The sequence below is a fragment of the Leptonychotes weddellii genome, chromosome 6 (assembly GCF_054177405.1).
Source record: "Leptonychotes weddellii isolate Sample4059 chromosome 6, ASM5417740v2, whole genome shotgun sequence".
NCBI lineage: Eukaryota > Metazoa > Chordata > Mammalia > Carnivora > Phocidae > Leptonychotes > Leptonychotes weddellii.
This window is the reverse complement of record NC_138374.1, coordinates 35,134,332-35,155,352: the sequence shown is the minus strand read 5'-3', so window position 1 is coordinate 35,155,352 and position 21,021 is coordinate 35,134,332. Positions and strand designations below refer to the sequence as shown.

Genomic DNA, 21,021 nt, shown 5'->3' with positions numbered 1-21,021 from the left:
CTCCATACTGCAGGGATGCGTGGTGTTCCTCAGAACTCCTCCCATCCGACCTTTCGGGATAGAGGATATAGGGACAGTGGCAGATTTCTGTGAGGGGACAGTGAGCAAGGCACTGGGAAATTTCCTGGATCAAAATATATCACCCATCACATCACCAATTTTACCATAAGTGTCAATTTCCTTCAGGTGTCAATTTCTCCACCTCTGGGTTCTGATACGAACCAACCCAAACAGCAGTTAACATCTGTATTATTATTTTCTATGAGTCAGGCTTTAGTGTCCAAATTTGTAAGGTCACATTTAATCCTTGCCTTGTTCTCGTGCTGTGCTCATTTTACTGATTAGAAAGTTGAAGCTCAGAGAAGCCAAATAATTTACTCAAAGTCAGAGTTAGTATTGACATTTCTGGTTAGTCCGACCACCAAAAATACCCAAATACATACCAGGATGGATTGCCTACCTGGGGAGACTGATTCCATTCGTTCAACACATGTAAGTAGAAGCGTAACAGTGCAAACACACACACACATACACACACCCCCACACAGAGCAAATTTTACTCAGCAGAAATATATGTCCATCTACTCCACAGTCAAGGAAATGAACACAAAGTTGGCTACACAGCCAAGGCCACACAACCAAGGATCCACAAACATTGGGGGAAAATCTGCATCATTGGAAGGACATCAAATTACATCAAAATTACATTGAAATTACAAATTACATGAAGAAGATGGAAGTAAAGTTTAGAGCATCAGGAAATTCTTTAGGATCAGTATAATTAATGTTAACATATGAAATAATGTTGCAGAAATGGATGAGAGTATTTTAAATATAAATTAAAACAAAAATCTTAAGAAATCTGGAGAAAAAAGTAAGAACAATGAAATTAAAAATGGGTGTTAAAGAGCAGAATCAACAAAACTAAAATCTGATTTTGTAAGCTGGAGGAGAGCAACAAAGCATTCTTCCAAAATGTAGCCCCAGAAAGACAAAGAAACAGAACATATTAATGGAGCATTAAGACACAATAGGTTTACCAAAGAGTTCCAAATCCTATCTAACTGAGGTTGCAAAAGGAAAGAAAAACGAAACAGAGGCTTGAAGGGAGGAGATAAGTAACAGAAGACAATACTTTTGGAAAGGAAGACATGAGTCCTCAAATTGAAATACCCCCTGAGTGTTGCATGGGACAAATTTAACAGATATGACATATACATGCACTGTGGTGACATTTCAGAAAACCAGCGCTGACAAAAGTGTCCTAAAGGCCAACAAAACTAAATAAAAGAGAAGATAGTTTCTATATAAAGAAATGAACACCAGATTGGAATCCGATTTCTCAAAAGCAGGAGAGGATTTCTGAAAGCAATAGACCAATATTTTCAAAGTTGTTGGTGTGTGATTTTGAATTAGAATTCTATTCCAAGAAAAAAATTAAACACAAAGGTGAAAGGAGTTTTTTTCTAAAGCTCTTTAAGGACTCAGAAAGTTTATCAAACAGAAGCTCTATCAAATTTCTGGAGAATCTATTCCAGCAAAATAAATGAAAATATTGATAATTAAATGGAAGAAGACTTGGGATATGGAGAGTAGCGCCTAGCCAAAGAAATACAGGAGTATTAAATATTAATACTACATTTGTCTTGATTTTTGAAGTAACTAATGATAATAAAAATGCAAATCCATTATCCATACATGATCTCAGAATAGTTCAGATCATGGAAGAAAAGAAAAGCTTTATATGTTAGAACTTTTAGCAGCAACAGCATTTTCCCCAGCTTTTTGAACAAGGGCACTCACATTTTCATTTTGCACTTGGTGCCACCTCTGTCAGCCACACAGGGAGACTGGAGATTTCTTTTGCTGAGGAAACTGGGAAAAGGAGGCTATATATTTGGAGACATCAGACACATAAGAAAATTGGATGACAAAAGGAGAATCAAGGGAGGTGCTAACAACTGATTTAGAGCTATCCCCAGACTCCCACTGCCAAGGTGGGAGACTGTAGGATCTTTCCCTGGAATAACTGAACCACTCAGCAAAGAAGACCTACACATCCTGACACGGGAGGGTCACTGATGTCATTGTCGATGGGCCATCCCACCAACCTGAGGTGAAACTCTCCAATGTAATAAGCTCTTCCATGCCTGTTGTCGTCACCTCCAAAGGAGACCCGGTTTTCGGGGCTTAATGCCCTCGCTCCCATTTCCCCTCCTGCCTCTTGATTTGGGAATTGTGTCCATTTGCATTTAATATAATAATTAATATCTGTTGTGTCTCAGGTTCTGTTTTCTTCACAACAAACTTTACAATGTATGGCTACTTTGCTGTCGTTGGCTTAGGAACATTTTTCCACGCCTGTCTCCCTACCAGGCTGCAAGCTCCCCGAGGACAGACGGGAGCCACCCCCGACTGTTCACTGCTAGGTCTGCAGAGTCTCATACTGTGTTCTCTCCAGGTTGTCTCTCAGTAAATTGACGTGGGTGAACAATGCGAAGAGACTTTGTAAACTGTATGCTGATGTGAACAAAAGGAAAGCTTCTAATTACAGAATGGGTAGAAAGCAGATTCCAAGGAGGCCTGTGATTCCAGGGTGCTGATTCCAAGAAGGATGAGTGACAGATATGCTACCTGGGTCCCCATACCCTCACCAGTGTCCCGGGAAACCTGGGGAGTCAGGCAGGACGGGTGATGGCATGGTTTCTTACCCGGCGTGGAGCAGAAGCAAAGGCGGAAACAGCCTCGTCTTTTCTCCCCTCCCCCACCCAAGCACAAGGGGAACCCACGATGTTTGGCTTGATTTTGAGGTTCTTACTCTCCCTACATTCCTGGACCTTTCTTTTACCTCTGAGTCAGACCTGAGAACAAATGTCTTGGGACACTCTTCATCGGGTTCTCCCAGAGAAAGGACCTGGTTGCAGGAACCAGACTTCAAATGGTTTTCCAGGAGCTGAGGGAAGTGAAAGCTTTTCCCGCATTTTCTCTGGCCAAGGAATTAGGGAAAGGATGTGGGTCACAGAACTACAGCAGTGTAAGGAAGAATTCCGACTTTCCCTAAGACTCACAGGAGGCCTGTTTATCTTCACGCAGAAGACACCCCTTGCTTTCCACGTGGAGCATGGTTCACCTCATCAGAAACTCTGGGCAGAGAAACCAGCGCCATTGCTGGCTCAGTGGGTTATTCTGAGAAAAGATATACAGGAAGAAAACGAAACCCTTTATTTCTAGTATCCCTTCTTGAGAAATGGCAAGAAATGTTGCCTTTAGAGCCTTTATTTCCTCCATGAGTTTCACTTTTTCCATTGGGAAGAGATTCCCATCGCTCCAAGCAGCTATTGTTCTAAGGAACCATTCACCTCCCAACGACCTCAGTGTGAAAGGGTCCTGTGGCACCCACATACCTAGTTGCCTTGTCTCTGGTCACCGTGGACGCAGCGTTGAAGAGCACGGCAGCAGGAACACGCTCCCCACGTTACAGCATGCCTTCCGTGTTTGAGATGGCATCCTGCTGCCCACAGGGGGAAGTAGCAGAGTTCTCCAGAAGGAAGGAGAGCATGGATCGTGGTTGCACCTAGGATCAGCTACGTAAAGTTTAAAAGAGAAATTCTGTGGGGCGCCTGGGTGGCTCAGATTGTTGGGCGTCTGCCTTCGGCTCGGGTCATGATCCCGGAGTCCTGGGATCGAGTCTCGCATCGGGCTCCCCGCTCTGCGGGAAGTCTGCTTCTCCCTCTGCCTCTCTCTCTCTCTCTCTCATGAATAAGTAAGTAAAATCTTTAAAAAAAATAAAAATAAAAATAAAAGAGAAATTCTGTGTCCTGCAACAACGCAAACAACTCAAGTTTGTATTCAAGATAAAAACTTGAGAACAGAGAAAAATCACAGGAGACCTACCACTTTCTGGGTGGATGGTGCCCTCCTCACAAACTTCAGCCATCCTCCCGCCCTGCTGGAGGCTTCACGGAGACCTGCTTCTGCCAGGCAGCTGGATCTAGACAGGGATCCAGGGCCAGCTAGCGGAAATGTGACTTCCCAGTCTTCCTATGCAAATGGTATCACAGGCAGGGAGCTGAATGGGGCTACAGCCCTCTGGTTTCTCAAAGCAGTTTCTCTGGATCCTGTTCTTGCTACAGAGCTTCTCTTCTCTGTGCTCTACTGCTTTAATTAGATGACTTTTTTTTTTTTAATTCAGTTACCTGTTAGAAACTTTCACATATATTATCAATGTCCTTCACGACAGACTCCACATGAGATTTTTAAATTTATCTTGACTATGTTTAGACAAAGCTTAGCTTGTGGGAGGCAAGAAATACACATACAGAAATAAATGAGAGGCTCAGCACACCAGAATTCCGTGTCCAGCTTCATGACCATTCCAGGCTACCAAAGAGACTGCTTAAATTCCTTTTTGTGATGAGAAATGACACGCAGGCACATGTTCAGACTCTTTTGGGGATCCTCATTGGATAGAGTCTTGGTTTAAAAATACAATAATGGGGACTTTAAATGCTCCAGGAGGAAGTGGACTATAAAGCAATTCAGTTTTTCAGAAAATTACTGTATTGAGTTTCTCCTGAACAAATTAGTAAGTGAATACAAGTTCAAGAGAAAGAAATTAACATTCATCCTAAAGTTATGGAAATGAACTTTTTTTTTTTAAGAGAGAGAGAGAGAGTGCAAGGATGTGTGTGAGAGGGGGAGGGGCACAGGGAGAGGGAGAAAGAGAATCCTATGTAGGCTCAGCAGCAGAGCCCAACTCAGGGCTCTGTCTCAGGACCCTGAGATCATGACCACAGCTGAAATCAAGAGTCAGATGCTTAACTGACTGAGCCACCCAGGCACTCCCAGAAATGAACTTTTGTATACCTTGCTTGTTTTGCACTGACTTCTTTTATCCAGTCTAATGGGTTGCATTTTTTTTTAAATTTAAAATGTCTTTATTCATTTATATGGTAAATTACACTGAATAACAATGATGTTTGACTTGCAGTCCTTTGAGCTTAGCTATGAAATTTGCATCTCTTTTCTACATGTATTGAAATGTAGGAAAAGCCAATTTAATGGACATTATTAACTAATTTCACATATATTCCAATGGAATATATGGTTGAGTTATAGATGAGCAGTAAACAATGTGGGTACGTGTTGGGCAAGTGAAATTCAGGTGTTCTGCGGAGTTTTAGATAGAAGATGTATTTCCACTGATTTATGCTAACAACTTGCTCTCTGTCAATCTTTAAAGTAACCAATTTCAGATCTTCCTGCTCCTGGAGAAGAATGATATCTCTTAAAATTTCTCCGACTTAGAGTTTTTCTGTGTTTCTGTTGCTGATTGTTCTTTCAAGGTTCAACTGCTTTCAGGTCTTTGAGTCTTGAGTTTTTCATCTGTCTCAGGGTCTCCAGATGTGAACAGAGACAGTATTTCGGGGTGTGCTCTGTGGGGCAGAGTAGGTGCCAAATCTTGGTTCTTGTTATTTCTTGCTTCCTGCTTTGGAGCTTTCTTAGCCTCATATTGCCTTTGATTTTTTTTTTTTAAAGATTTTATTTATTTATTTGACAGAGAAAGACACAGCGAGACAGGGAACACAAACGGGGAGTGGGAGAGGGAGAAGCAGACTCCCTGCCGAGCAGGGAGCCCGATGCAGGACTCGATCGCGGGACTCCAGGATCATGACCTGAGCCGAAGGCAGTCGCTTAACCAACTGAGCCACCCAGGCGCCCTTGCCTTTGATTTTTAAGAGCTGCTTTTGATAATGGCTTATCATTTCCTGGTTGTGATTTCTAATTCAGCAGTGGTGTCTTCTCTGAGAGCTTGGAATTGGTGATTGGTTTATTTCTTAAGCTGAGAGTCTACCAACCACTGCAAATTTAGATTCTTCATTGGGTACTTCGCTTTTAATTGCTTAGTAAGATATGTTTTTGCTGGAAATAGCTTATCCAAAAAATGGCTGCCAGGATAGGGCTGGAATAATGCCAAAGTTTGTACCCATTATTAATGCCAAAGCTTGTACCCAACCTGGGAGCATGCATGGCAGTTAAAATGTGCTCTCCATCTGGGCACCAAGCAAAATATGTAGGATCAGAGGCTGCTGGTTTAGAAATAGGTTTGTATTTTTTAACATTCCATGGTTTCATTTGTTCGCCAGGTTTTTAAACCCAGCTAGCCTTAATATATGGCCATGAGGACTAAATAAGTTAGACATTAGAACACCAGCTCCACGGTCATATACAGGATCACATTTCAAGTTGAAAATCATTCCTTTGGCAGGCATAGAACCATAAACAGCGTAAAACTCAGTAGAACTAGAATTCTAAATGTCACCATAAATGGGGCTATGTTTTGGTAATTGAATAAATTCTAGCACTTTCTTCATTTGCTGCAAGGTAATGCAACAGTTGTTCTCTGTTGTAGGAAGTCCCTTGCTTGTCGAATCCATTCTAACTATTGCAAAACAGCAGTGCTTTTCATTCCTTCGTGTCCTAACCTTATCAACCCCAGAGGAATGGACCCTGGGGCCTTGGAACATTACCACCACTGGATCTGTACCCTCATCTGCCAGGAACGGTATGGATGCCTCCATCTTCTCCTGGAAAAGTTATATTCATTTTTCGATGCCCCTCGTGCCATAAATTATTCTACTGCTGCTGAATCTGGTATCTGAATAACATGGAAAACATCAGTATGTGGGTCCCTTCAGTGCTGCGAACACACCGTGACCTTTCCCACTTTCCACTGTTCCCTAGGCTGAAATGCTCATCCTGGCTCTTTATGTAACTACTGCCTTGTTAACCTTCAAGTTTTTTTTTTTTTTAAAGATTTTATTTATTTATTCATGAGAGACAGAGAGAGAGAGAGAGGCAGAGGGAGAAGCAGGCCCCCAAGGAGCAGGGAGCCCGATGTGGGACTTGATCCCAGGACCCTGGGATCATGACCTGAGCCGAAGGCAGACGCTTAACCATCTGAGCCACGCAGGCGCCCTTAACCTTCAAGTTTTAGTGGCAATACCATTCTTTTCAAATTGGCCTCTCCCAAATGTCTACCTCTTTGCCCTTCTTGGTCATTACTTCCTTCCTGGTCATTATCTTGCTTAGTTATGTGTTTGTTTGCCCATTGTCTGTCTTTCCCCAGCAAAAGGCAGGCTCCATAAGGTAAGGGAGCTGGCTGGTCTTACTCATCACTGATCCCCAGCCCCTGATACAGAGCAGGGCACATCGTAAGTGTTCAACATGTATTTGTGAAATGCATTCATTTTTGTCCCTTCCCTAGCCCTTAGTGCCCAACACGCTCAGTAAATAGCTATTGAATGAAGAAGAAATAAACAAATGGATGGAGAAATGCATATTTCTATTGTTCATCCTGATGCAAATGTCCTCTGAGCATGTGTTGCAGCCCCTGGGTAGGAGAACACCTTTTCCAGATCTTTCTTCTTGATTCTGTTCATGTGGCAGCATTGTTTAGAAACAGATTTCCTTTGATCACTGCCAGGACAAGAATTAATCATTTGTAGGCAGTCAAGACATCATGACTGTAGAATCCTGAAATACCTCTCAGTTTGATATATTTTTTTTTTTTACTGGAAAAGAAGATGGGGGGCCCTGAGTCCAGAGAGAAAATTCTGATTTTCCTTGTCTGTGGTTTAGACCGAAACAAAAGAATGCTCTGCTGACTTTCCAGAGCCCTTTCTCTCCACTGCTGGGCACTCGGCGCTGCCCATGGAAGGATCCATCTGGGCATACCAGGAAAGGTCAGTATTCATAATCCTGTGGCCAGGTGCTCTGTGCAATTAGTGAAACAAGCCTTCTCCACGGGAACCCTCTCTTCTCCAAGGGTCAGAGTCCTGGTTTGTGTCCAGAGACTGCTTCACACATTCATGCTTTTAGCTCCTTTGGTGTAACTCATTGCAGGTTAAAACTTGGCACATTCAATTATCTCCATCTGAGTCATTCATTTGTTTTAAATTTGAAACCATCTGAAAAATACAACACGGTGTTAAAATGTGTGTGTGTGTGTGTGTGTGCATATTTGAAAGAGCATATGGCAAAATCCCTTCTCCATGGCTATTTATAACCCTTCCCAGGCACTAAAAGCACAATGGTCATAACTCTCACCCATCTGAAAAAGTGTCGAGTACAGCACTTTCTTATTTTATGCACCTCCCTGTTCTTAAGTGCTCACTGTTTGGATTTCTGATCTGATAACTTTATTTAAAAATTGGGTCTTACTGGAATTTTGTGCTTGTCAGGGCTTTTTCTCTGGCCAGGTGCTTCCCCTCTGTGGCTACTCTTCCTGCCCCTTAAAGGCGGACCAGCGTGGCACCTGCTGCCCACGGCATGGCAAGCTCGGGTCAGGGACACTGATTGTCGTGTGACTAGGGCCACTCATAGACGGTTCTCCAGGAGACCCTAACACCACAGAAGAAATGGGCCATGCAAACTCTTGCACCTTCTGGCATCTGGTTGTCCCTCTCCCTTCGTCCCCTGCCACTTGGCGGAACCGTGGTGCCCAGAAGGCACTCTGAAAATACTTGTAAGAATGTTCCCACTTCTACCCTCTGTTCTTTCTGCTACCCCAGTCCTTATGATTCTCCAGTTATATTATGGTCTGTCATGAGTGTGAGTCTTTTTTTCTTTTTTAAAGATTTTATTTATTTATTTTGAGAGAGAGAGAGAATCTCAAGCAGATCCCACGCTGAGCTCTGACATCATGACTTGAGCCGCAATCAAGAGTCTGCCGCTCACCTGACTGAGCCACCCAGGCGCCCTGAGGGTATGAATCTTTGAATAAGCGCTTCCGTCTTCCCGTCTTGCTTTAAGGATGCATATTTTCTGGTTTCACAATGGTGACTTAGGTCCATATGTTGACCTTTGAAATGAAAAAAATTGAGAAAAGTCTGCAAATGGATTGGAGGACTGAAAATGGTGCCATGAATAGTCCCGAGATACAAAGGAAGTTTGGAGTGATAGGAAGCTGATGGCATTGGAACCAGTAATTTCCAGATTTCCAGGATTCAGCACTGGGAGGGAAGGACCACCCAGTTTAGAGTATCAGGGCTGGGAGTGCTGGGGGCCATGCAGAAAGCAGGGTTGGAAGGAAGGACCTTGGGGACCCCGCTAATGACCTGCTCAGCTTCCCTTTGCTCAGCCCGGGAGCGGAGGAGAAGGAAGGTGTGCCTGCAGGCTCTGAGCCTGAGTGACCAGGGGCACAGGGAACCTCCACTGACTCCCATCTGTACCATAAACCAGGAAATACCAACCCAATGACACAGCCATGCAGTGAACTCCTAATTATCCTAGAAGTTGAGGCAGGATGAGCTAGGTCTGTATCTTTGCAATGGGAAGGATGGTCAAAATCTACTATTAAGTGGAAAAAAATGAGTCAAAAAATTATATGTATATAGTGGGTGTGTGAGCACGTGTGTACACACACACACAGTCTTTGAGGAATAATCACCCCCACACTAATAGAGGGTTCAGGCTTGTAAGTGCACATTTTCTTGCAGGTGTTATCTCATTCCTCATTCCATGCGATCGCCCAGTTCCTGGTTACTGAGGGGCTGGCTGATTCTGATTGCCTCGTGGTCTGTGTTCCAGAAAACCAACCCCCCGTCTCCTGCCATACATTCTGTACCCCATTTCCCTTCCAGAAAGGTTCCATTTCTTCTCTGCAGATAATCTGCTTGCTAAATTCACTATAGTCTCCTCAAACAATCAGTATATTCTTTGTGAGATACTTGTACTCCATTGAACATGGTTTGATACGAAAGCGTTGGATTGACAACCGACTTTTAGGTAATGTATTGATTGTGTCAGTGAAGGTCTCTGGGGTTTTCCCACTTCTTAGGGACCTGCAGAAAGACAGTTGGATTTTCTTTTAAAGTCGAAAGGGACCCGATCTTAGCTGCCCTGTGCCTGATCCCCTTCTCTTGGCTTGTGCATAACCCCTGGACTGTACTGGTATAGGGACTGGGAAGGCCGTCCAGCCTTTCTGGTTCTGGGCCATAAGGGATACCAGGCCCTGAGGACCCAGTCAGAGGTTCTAAGAATACCCTGGGGCAACTGGCACCCAGCCAGCTGTTTGCCTGACTAGGCTGCAGTCCCAGATTGCCTTCCAAGTATTCAGAAAGTGCAGTATGAATGCCTCCGACATGGCCCACCTGTAGGAAAATAAAATGCATCATTTCTCAGGCAAAGTTCTGAGTGTCACTCAAGTAGCCTCAACAAAAAGTATACTCGTCTGTCTCTAGAGTGTCTCCCACCCTTAAGTATCTTTAGGACAACTGACAACTTCCTGGGAGCCTGAGGGAGATCAGGAAGTTTTGGCCAGAGGACACGGGGACAACCAGACAACTCTGTTCTCTTTTCTTCTACAAAGAAAGTAAACACCAGAATTCACACCATCCTAAGATAATCACAATTAATATTCTAGAACCCACATTTCATGTATGTTTTTAAGTGTATGAATACAGGTCTAGAGAAAGAAAGAAAGACAGATATAGGTCTGTCTGTCTTACTACCCATCAATCTAGCTATCCATACATGTATGTATGGATTTGTTTGTGTATGTGTGTGCACATATATGCCCTATGATTTTTTATAAATGGTTACAGTTCATTTTCATAGCCACTCTGCAAGGTGTTCTTATTCTTATCCTAATGAAAGAAAACAAAACAAATCGAAGCTAAGAGAGCTTACGTGACTTGTACAGGCCACAAAACTGCTAAGTGTTGGAGCTGGGCTTTGCAGCCAGGTAGGACTATCCAAACTCAACCTTACTCTTCCTACTGCTCTGCAGCTCCCTTGTTTGTCTACACGGGTCCTAAAGTTATTGGAGTCGAGGAAAACTGTGAACATGGATGGGGACGAAGGAGACACACTAGGCTCTATTGCTATTGCTTTCAATATGACAGTGATTGATTTCATCTGTACTTGATATTCTCTTATGATCATGTTAATATCACCCATGGCTTGATATATTCTTTATATATTTATATAATATATATTCTTTCTAAGTTTATATATTCTTTCTAATATTATATATTCTAAGTGTTTACACTTGATCTTAGCCAAAAGGCCGAGAAGCGATATATTCTAAGTTTTTGTTTAGTCTTTTATTTTTGAATTCCCAAATTAGGTGTGCAATATATTTATTAATCACTTTTTTCTTATTAGAAAAAAACCTATGGATTTTTGCATAAATAATGGGTGCAGCCGGGGTTGAACTTCAAACATTATAGATTAGCTAAAGTTTTCCTCAACTATCGGTTTCAGTCTCAGCTTCCTCCACAGACACCATTGTTAGAGTTTTGTGTGTTCCCTTCCAGATTTTGTTTATACCAATACAGAATTTCAGTTGGTTCAGTTGTTTTTAGTTAGCCTTTTAATACTATAAAAATATCCAAAGCCAAGCAGTGTCTTTGAATATGCTTTTAGATGTAGAACACAGGTATTGATATGGAAGAGTTTCCTTTTCATTGCATTATAGGTAATCTATCCTATACATAATTTCCTCTTTAAATTTTCAAATGGATATTTTTATCATCTTTTGGTAGTATTTGGTTTTACTGAATAATGATTATAAACACACTTGTGCATCCCTGCTTCTGGAAAATCACTGAGTATTTGTAATTCATTACATGGTTTGCTTTTATAAATATGAAAATATGGAATAAGAAAAAAATAATTCCCTTAGGGCTATAGCAGATACCTTTTTATATATTCACAAAGTCAAGTTCTCTGATTATATTATTAAAATCTTCTATATCTGGACTGAAAGAAATAGATTAAAAATCTTCTGCTCTGATTGAGCTGCTTTTTAAAGGCTTTAAAAGTGTTTCCATAAAGTTTAGTTTTATTTACTTATTTTACTTCTGGGTTGTTTGGTATGAAAAGGTTAATGACAGTAACACATTATGGAGCATATCTCTTATTATTGGTGCTTTATCATTAACTGTCTCAATTTAAAGTTATTGCCCTTGAATTTCACTTTATCTAGTTTCGATATAGACCAACCTTGTTTCTTTTGTGTTAAAGTCTACTTATTATTGCCCATCCCTCATTTTCATCCCATCTCTATTATGTTTTTTATTTTGTGCATTTTTTAAAAGATTTATTTATTTATTTATTTTATTAGAGAGAGAGAGAGAGAGGGACAGAGCATAAGCAGGGGGAAGCCATAGACAGAGAGAGAAGCAGGCTCCTCCCCGAGCAGGGAGCCCCATGCAGGACTTGATCCCAGGACTCCAGGATCATGACCTGAGCCGAAGGCTGATGCTTAACTGACTGAGCCACCCAGGTGTCCTTATTTTGTGCATTTTTTAAACTTTTTATTTTGAAATAATTATAAATTCACTGGAAGTTGCAAAGATAATACAGTTAGGTTCTTTGAACCCTTCATCCAGTGTCCCATAATAGTTACATCTTAACCTAATCAGGATCAGGAAATTGACTTTGGTACAACATGTGTGTAGAGTTCTATGCCATTTCATCACATGTGTAAATTCATGGAACCACCAGATCATTCAAGATACAGACCTAGTTCATCACCACCAACATCACCCTCATGCTGAACCTCTCTTGTCATCTACTCCCCTCTACCCCACCATTTCTAACCTCTAGCAACCACTATTTTTCCATTTCTATACTTTTGTTATTTCAGTAATGTTATATAAATGGAATCATGGGGCCCCTGGGTGGCTCAGTCGTTAAGCGTCTGCCTTCGGCTCAGGTCATGATCCCAGGGTTCTGTGATCGAGCCCCATATTGGGCTCCCTGCTCAGCGGGGAGCCTGCTTCTCCCTCTCCCACTCCCCCTGCTTGTGTTCCCTCTCTTGCTGTGTCTCTCTCTGTCAAATAAATAAAATCTTAAAAAAAAAATAAGTGGAATCATACAGCATATGCATTTTGGGGGCTCATTTTATTTCACAATGCCCTTGAGATCCATCTGCATTGTCTGTGTATCAATAGTTCATTTTTTTTTTTTCTGAGTAGTGTTCCATGGAATGGGTGTTCCACAGTTTGTTTGACCCTTCACTGGTTGAAGGACATTTGGATTGTTTCCAGTTTTTGACTATTCCAAATAAAGCTGCTATTGGACAATTATGTATGGTTTTTGTGTGGACATCAGTTTTCATTTCATTGGGATAAATGCCTGGGAGTAATAAAACGACTGTGTTATGTGGTAAGGGTGTGTTTAGTTTTTTAAATATCTTGTCTTTTGACCAGTTCCTAACTGGAATTTTAAAAATTATTATTACTGTTGTGTTTTCAGAATTCTTTATAAATTCTAGAAAGAAGCTTTTGCCAGATACGTGGTTTGGAAATACTGTCTCCAAATCTGTCGCTTGTCTTTTCATCCTCTTAACAGAGTCTTTCTTTCACAGAGCAAAAATATTTAGTTTTGATGAAGTCGAGTTTATTGATTTTTTTTTTCTTTTTTGGATCATGCTTTCGGTGTCAGGTCTGAGGTCTTCACCAAACTCTAGACACTGATCTTTTTCCTAGGTTACCTTCTAAATGTTTTATGGTTTTAGATTTTCATTTAAATCTATGATGTTTTTTGGGGCACCTGGGTGGCTCAGTCGTTAAGTGTCTGCCTTCCGCTCAGGTCATGGTCCCAGGGTGCTGGGATCGAGCCCCACATCAGGCTCCCAGCTCTGTTGGAAGCCTGCTTCTCCCTCTCCCTCTGCCCCTGCTGGTGTTCCCTCTCTCGCTGTGTATCTTTCTCTCTCTGTCAAATAAATAAATAAAATCTTTTTAAAAAAAAATCTATAATGCATTTTGAGTTTAATTTGTGTAAGGAGTGAGGTTAAGTTGAGGTTCATTTTTTTGCCTGTGGCTGTCCAATTACTCTAGCAGCATTTGTGATAGACTCTCCTCCCTCCATTGAACTGCTTTTCAGTTTTGTCAAAAATGTGTTACTCTATTCTGTGAGCCTGTCTTTTGGCTTTTTATCCTGTTCCACTGATCTCTGTGTCTATCCCTCTGAAAATACAGCATAGTCTTGACTAATAAAACTCTATCATATATAAATTTTCCCACTCTATTCTTTGTTTTTAAAATTATTTTAGTTATTTTAGCTCCTTTCCATTTCTTATACATTTTTAAATATGTTTGTTTGTAGCTACAAAAATTCTTGCTGGAATTTTGATAGGAATTTCATTAACCTTGCTTGGCAATTTGGCGAGAATTGATGTCTTTATTATGAGTCTCTCAATCCGTGAACACATTGTGTCTCTCCATTTATTTAGATCAACTTTTATTTCTTTCATTTGTGTCTTATAGTTTTCAGAATACAAGTCCTGCACATCAAAGTGTCTCATTTTAGGGAGGGGCTATGGTAAAGTGTTTTGTATTTGTAATTTTGGTTTCCACATGTTCATTGCCAGCATATAGAAATACAGTTGATTTTTGTGTGTTAATCTTTTTTCTTTTGACCTTGCTGAACTCACTTATTCTAGGATTGATTGATTATTGAGAGTGTGTTAGACCATTGTATTTATAATAATTATTAATATGTTAGGGCTTAGGTTTGTCATTTTATTTTTTGTTTTCTGATAGTTCTACTTTTTGTTTTTCTTTGTATTTACTTCCTGTAGGTGACGTGAACATTTAAAAAATCCCAGTTTGACCTCCATGGTGCCTTTTTGTATATCTTCTCATATATAATAGTTTTTTTTAGTGATTGCTTGGGTATTATACCCACATAACTTTTCAGTCTCAGTGTTAAAATTTTAGTAGTTTGAGTGAAGTATAGAGACTTTTCTTCTCTTTATGGCCTTTACATACATTGAGAACTGCATTAAATAGATCACTACAAATTTTGCTTTGTCAATCATAATTTAGTAAATTAAAGAGGAGAAGGAAAGTCTATTTTGCTTACTTGTATTTTTGTTCTTTCTGTTTTTTTTCTTCCTGATGTTCTTATATTCCTTCTTTTATCATTTTCTTTGTGTTTAGTGAAATTTATTGTCATTCTTTTATGAAATGTCTGCTGGCGACATATTCTCATAGTTTTCCTTTATCTGAGGATATCTTGATTTCCCCTTTTTCCTGAAGGATATTTTCACATTTCACAACTCAGAATTCATAGTTCTTTCCTTTCAGTACGTGGAAAATGTGCCACTTTCTTCTGACCTTGATAGTTTCTGATGAGAAACCCACTACTCATTTGAATTGCATTTTCTTCTACCGCTAACTGATCCTTTCTCTCTGGCTGCTCTTAGAACTTTTCCTTTGTTTTTGGTTTTCAGAAATTTCACTATGATATTGTGAATTTCTTTGGTTTTATTCTGTTTGAGGCTTGCTCAGCTTCTTGAATATGTAACTGTATATGCTTTTCTCCAAATTTGGGAAATTTTCTGCCATTTTTTGGGAAATAATTTTTCAGGCCCACCCCTTTTCTCCTCTCTTTCTGGGACCCTAGTGACATAAATATAAGCTCTTTAGTTATAATCCCACATGCCCCTGAATCCCTTTCCATATTTTTTTAATGTATTTTCTTTCTGTTGTTCACAGTGAATAATTTCACTGATTTTTCTCCTCTATATTTTGCATTTTGCTGTTTGAGACCATCTATTGCATTTTCATTTCTGTTTTTGTATTTTTTAGTAGTAAAATTTCCATTTTGTTTTTTATATCTTTGGGTTTTTTTCTGAAACTTAAATTTTTTTTTCATTTGTTTCAAATTTCTTTGTGCTTGTTATTTGGAGCATTTTTACGACGGCGTCTCTGAAATTCTTGTCAGAGTATTCCAACTTCTGTGTCATTTTGATGTTAGTGTTTATTGTCTTTTCTCACTCAAGTTGAGGTCTTCTCAGATATTGGTATATTTGAATCCTGAGCACTTTAGCTATTATGTTATGAGACTCTAGATATTTGTTAAATCTTGTGTTTTTGCAAGACTCCTCTGACACCATCCCAGCCATGAGTGGGCAAGGTACTTCAATACTGCTGTGTGGGCATTGAAGTTAAGTCTCCTGAGGGGTGTCCACTGACATTGGGAGTGGGGAGGGGCTCATACTGCTCAGTGAAGATGAAATTCCAGGCTGCTCTACTTTGCCACCATTTTGGAGAGGTTTGGGGGGAAACTTATTCTACCCCAATGAGAGAGGAAGTTAGGCTCTCCACTCAACCTTTGCTGGTGGGGATGAAGCGGGGGGGTGGGCTGCAGCATTCTCTGTGGTGTTTGGCTAGAGTAGAATGGCTATTATCACATACTTTTCTGTCTTGTGAGGCTGCCCCAATTCTGGTCCTTCGGCTACAGGAAACAGGCTATTTTTGTCTGTGCCTACTGGCATTTCCAGGTTGCTACCTTCTCTAGCACCCAGGCTGGGATATATGAGGCCAAAAGAAAACCCAAAGAACTCACCATCATATCATTCTTTGGGTTCTAGGGTCCCTAGCCAGTCTTCCTTTTTCTCTTTACTTTTTAGTCTTATGTTTGTTTTATAATGTCTAGGTTTTCAGGCTGTACTCAGCAGGAGGAATAGGTATAAATATATCTACTCCATCATTGTGAAAGTAGTTCTCTGTCATTTTGGGTTTGTTTTTTGTTTTTTGTTATTTTGTTTTTCATGTATTTCTTCTAGGCAGTTTACTACTCAATTTTAATTTTATCTCATCCCATATCTTTATATTTAGATAAAGAAAGGCAGCTCACTCACAATGATTTCAAATACTGATACAGAGCAATTAATTTCTTCCATTTTGTTTACTATTTTGTACTTTGTGGTGATTGTTTTTCTTTAGTTTGTTGATTAATTAGGTAAAATTTTGTTTCTCTTTTTTGCGCTGTAGTTCCTCTTACTTGGATATTCTATTATGCATCTCCACTGAACTTAGAATGGTTTTTTATCTTAAGTGGTCCATGGCTAATAAGTGCAGTGTTCTATTGCTCTTCTGTGATTCTTCTGAGATCCTGGGGCAGTTTCATCTTGGGACACAGAAGTTGTGGCTTCTCAGTCAGGTTTTTGGGGGAGGTCCACATGCTATGCCTCTCCGAAAGAACATCATAAAGTTAAGTTGCAGAGGCTAGCAGAGGAGGTGAACCATGTTAACTGTAGGGACATCTGAATATAGCTAGATGTCTTCTCTGGGCATGATGTCAATCCCTGTAAGTTAGAGCAATGACAGCACTCAAACCTCACACTATGGTCATCTAATTCTGTTCCATATTAAATGAACCCTCTGGTCACAGCCCAAAGGGATCCTGGAGAGTGCCCTTTGGGTAAGGAACATAATTTCAAAGAAGGCCCTTTGGCCTCAAGCTGGTTCTTCTTAAAAGGTGACATGAGGGCATGACCTAGAATCTCAAAGAATTTCAAGTGTCTGTCTTTTGAGGACAGGCTTCCCTTATCCATCAGAATGATTTGGTGGATGGAGATGGAGTGCCTGGGCCTGGAGCCACTTGGGCTGATAGGACATTGAGTTAATTGTCTCCACTTGGTACTTGTCTGTCATTCCTGCTGTTTTCCAAAGGCCCCTTATATTGAGACCATAGTTGGCGAAGAAAAACAAAGAGTTGTGGCAATTTTTATATTTATTTATTTGTTCTTTATTATTATTTTTTTAATTTTTGATTTGTGGCAATTTCTAATTTTATTTTTTCTGAAGCAGCACCACCTCTAGAAGGCTGTGCCTCATGAGTCCAAGTGTTTACTCAAGTGAGGTCAGATGCAGGAGGTTGAATTAGCTGTGTGTGTACCCCATCTGACTGAACACTTGCTGAATCTTTCTATGCCTCAGTGTCTCCCGGAGGATTTGCTGTCAGCGATCCCTGATTAACTAAGAAATCACATGGAAATGTATCCCAGCTTTGACCAGGGATCCATGAATCTGTCCTATTGGTCTGACACAGTGATCATTTTCCCGTTGGATGCTAACACACAAGAGAGTACTACCAAAGTGTGTCTTTAATGCAGTGAATCTGCTTCATCTCCATGGAGTCCTTCTTCCAAATAGAAATATCTCACTTATACATATAAAATTAAGTTGCTGAAGAATTTTAGAATCTTAATGTCTATGGTAGCAGAGCTCTAAGAAACTTGAGAGAGATAAGCCTTCCTATTTCACAGTAGGAAAATCTCCCAGGAAAATGACTGGCTCAGGGTCTCCTGGCCCCCTGCCCAGAGCACTTTCCTCCAAACCCAGGAGATCACTGGCCTTTTGGTACTAGATGGCTACTCACAGAGCTTTGATGGGAGATTCTCATATTGGAGGGATGAGAACAAGGCAGTTTCACACCAAGAAAATACCATTTTCCTTCTGCCTGGTCCTTCCCCTCTGAGCTCAGTCTCATACTGTGCTTTGTCCATGACCAGAACTTTATCCTTGGAATCATTTTATGGGTTCTAATTCAATGACTCAGCATACCATATTTGCTCATTCTTCTTTCTCCCTACCTTCCTTCCACAACTTTTTTTAAAGCTCCCGAGGGCTAGAAATGCAGCAATGAAGAACACAGACCAAACTCCTTTCCTCATGAAGACTTGCGTTCTAATTTTGGAAGACACAGTATAAAGACATAAATGAGGAAAATGTAATGTGTCAGGTGGTAGTGAATGTTAGAGAGAAGAGCAATCAGGGAAAAGAGATAAGGAGAACTGGGGAAGGGGCTCACTGCTCACTATTTGAGCAAAAAACAGAAGGAGGTGAGACAGAAAGTCTGATGGATAGCTGGGTGAAGAGTATACAGGGGAAACAGCCAGCGCCAACCCCTTGAGCTGGGAGCATTCTTGGGATGTCAGCAAGGAGACCACTGTGAGTGGAGCCAAGTGAGCAGTGAGCAGAGTGGTAGGACCGAAGGGAGAGAGGTGATGGGATGGGGTTTGGGGACTGAGTGGCAAGGGCTGGCTGGTCATGTACACCTTACAAGAAAATGTAAGGATTTCAACTTTTATCCTGCATCTAATGAGGAACCATTGAATGAGGAATGCCATGTGGGTTTTTGTTTTAACAAGTTTACTCTGGCTGCTGTGTGGAGTGTGGAGCAGGTGGCCGGAGACAGAAGCAGGGACACCAGTTAGGAAGCTACTGCAGAAATCCAGGGAAAGGTGGTGGTGTCTGGACCAGGGAGGAGGTGAAGATAGGTGATCAGGTGCTGGATGTAGTTTGGAAGTAGAAATGAGAGGTCACGCTGATCCACTATGTGGAGGGTAAAACAGAGGAGTAAAAGATGACTCAGCTGTCTGAGCAAGTGGAAACTCCTGTTAGCAAGTTGTAAAATTCAGGGTACAACTGGTCATTGATACATCTTATTTTAAAAACCTGGATTTATGGCTTTTCTAGAACAACTTGAAGACTTACATCAATGGGTCCAAATACTTGCATGGCAATAATTTGCTGAAGGTGATTGATGTTCTCTTCATGAACGGGGCAAGTGCTTTCCAAATTGCCACTGTTCCCCCCAACCCTTATTGTTATATCCACCTGCTTCACTCATTATATTTCTAAATTGCCTGCCTGATCCTTGTTGTCATTTGATTCTGTAGATTGTGTGTCCCAGGTGCTGTATTAGACACCTCCGTGTGAACTTATACATATACTTACTGTTGAGAACTCTGACTCTCACTTGTGTTTCTAGGGTCGCACAGTAGGAGTGATGTAAAGGTTCTGCCCTTCCCACTTTGCAGGAGCTCCAGTCCCCTTCATCTCTTTCCCCATGGTTCTGGGATACCTGTGCGTTTTCTGGACTGCTGTGTGGTGTCTGTCTTTTCCTGTCTCTCTTGAGCCTGCACATCTCTCCTGGGGCCTGTGATATGTTCCATCGTGTTGATAGGCTGGAATCAGTGTTGCTCACACCTCCCGCATTCAGTCGGGACATGGCCTTTTTGCCAAGTCCCTGAATCATTCTGAGTCGATTTCCATTGTCTTTGCCTTAGGATGAGGAACCAAGATGCTCCTTGATTTTTCTTAGAGACAGTCCTTGACAGTCCTTCTCTGTAGTCCTCCAGATGTGCCACGGCTGAATCATGGAACAAACACAGCCCAGGGTGGAGCTGAGACCCTGCTGTATGACTTTTTGTTCTACAAATGGAAAGAATGGAAAATTAACAATGGAAAATAAAAAATCCTTACAAGAGCTAATAGATTATAGTTATATACTTTTAACCTCAGTATCTCAGTAAATGAACATTTTTCCACAGTGTTTATCAGAGGTCTAGTTCCATGATATTCCTAGAAAAAGTGCTCCTTCACCAAGTAATTATTATTTGCTACTCGGAGACCTAGAAAGCACATCAGTGTATTTGGAGCTCAGTGAGCCCGGCAGTAAAGATGTCAGTTATCCTGACTTAATCCAGCTTGTCCCTGAATTATGGATTCCTTTCATTTTGGAACACATTTTGGAAACAATGTTTTGTATATTCAGGACAACCTTGGAGAAAACACTTAGGCTTTGAGAGGTGAAGTTTTTTCTCTCCCAGGAGCCAGAATATGTTTGAAAGTATGAAGAATAGCCCACATCTTCCAGCTCCAAACCTGGTTCTTTTGCCAGGATATCATATTATCAGTTCATTCTGAAAAAATTCTGCTCCCTTAACATAATATTCCTATCAGTAACAACTCAATTCAGCAGTGGTTCTCAGGGGGCTGGAGGAATACTTTGAAAAGTTCCCTGATCCTTGTCTAAGAATTGGCATAACTATATTTACAGGTCTACCTGCCTCAAAGTCACTTTACTATTATTACTTGTTACATGTGTTATATGTAGTATAAGTATTAATTACACTTGAATCAATAATTCTTACTTATTTTTTATTTTATTTTTCAGAATGATGTGTGCTTCTTAAAAAGAAATTAGGGAAAAGTTGAAAAAGAATGAAGAAAACAACTACTTCAACATAGAAATAACCGTGTTAACATGGCGGTGGTAAGTGTGGACACACATGTCCGGGTCCATGTATGCATGCTATTGGGATAATTCACTATCTATATTTATGTCAAGACTTCCCTTTAGTTTACCATCATGTTGTGAGAATGTTCACCTCTCATTACACGCTCTTCGAGAACATGTTTTTAATGGCTG

The 21,021-nt window shown here is 40.8% G+C and overlaps 1 pseudogene; it reads right to left on the bottom strand.

The window, feature by feature from the left end:
- Positions 1-5,057: 5,057 nt before the first annotated feature.
- Positions 5,058-21,021, bottom strand: part of LOC102730085 (eukaryotic translation initiation factor 2A pseudogene) — a 34,456-nt pseudogene continuing 18,492 nt past the window's right edge.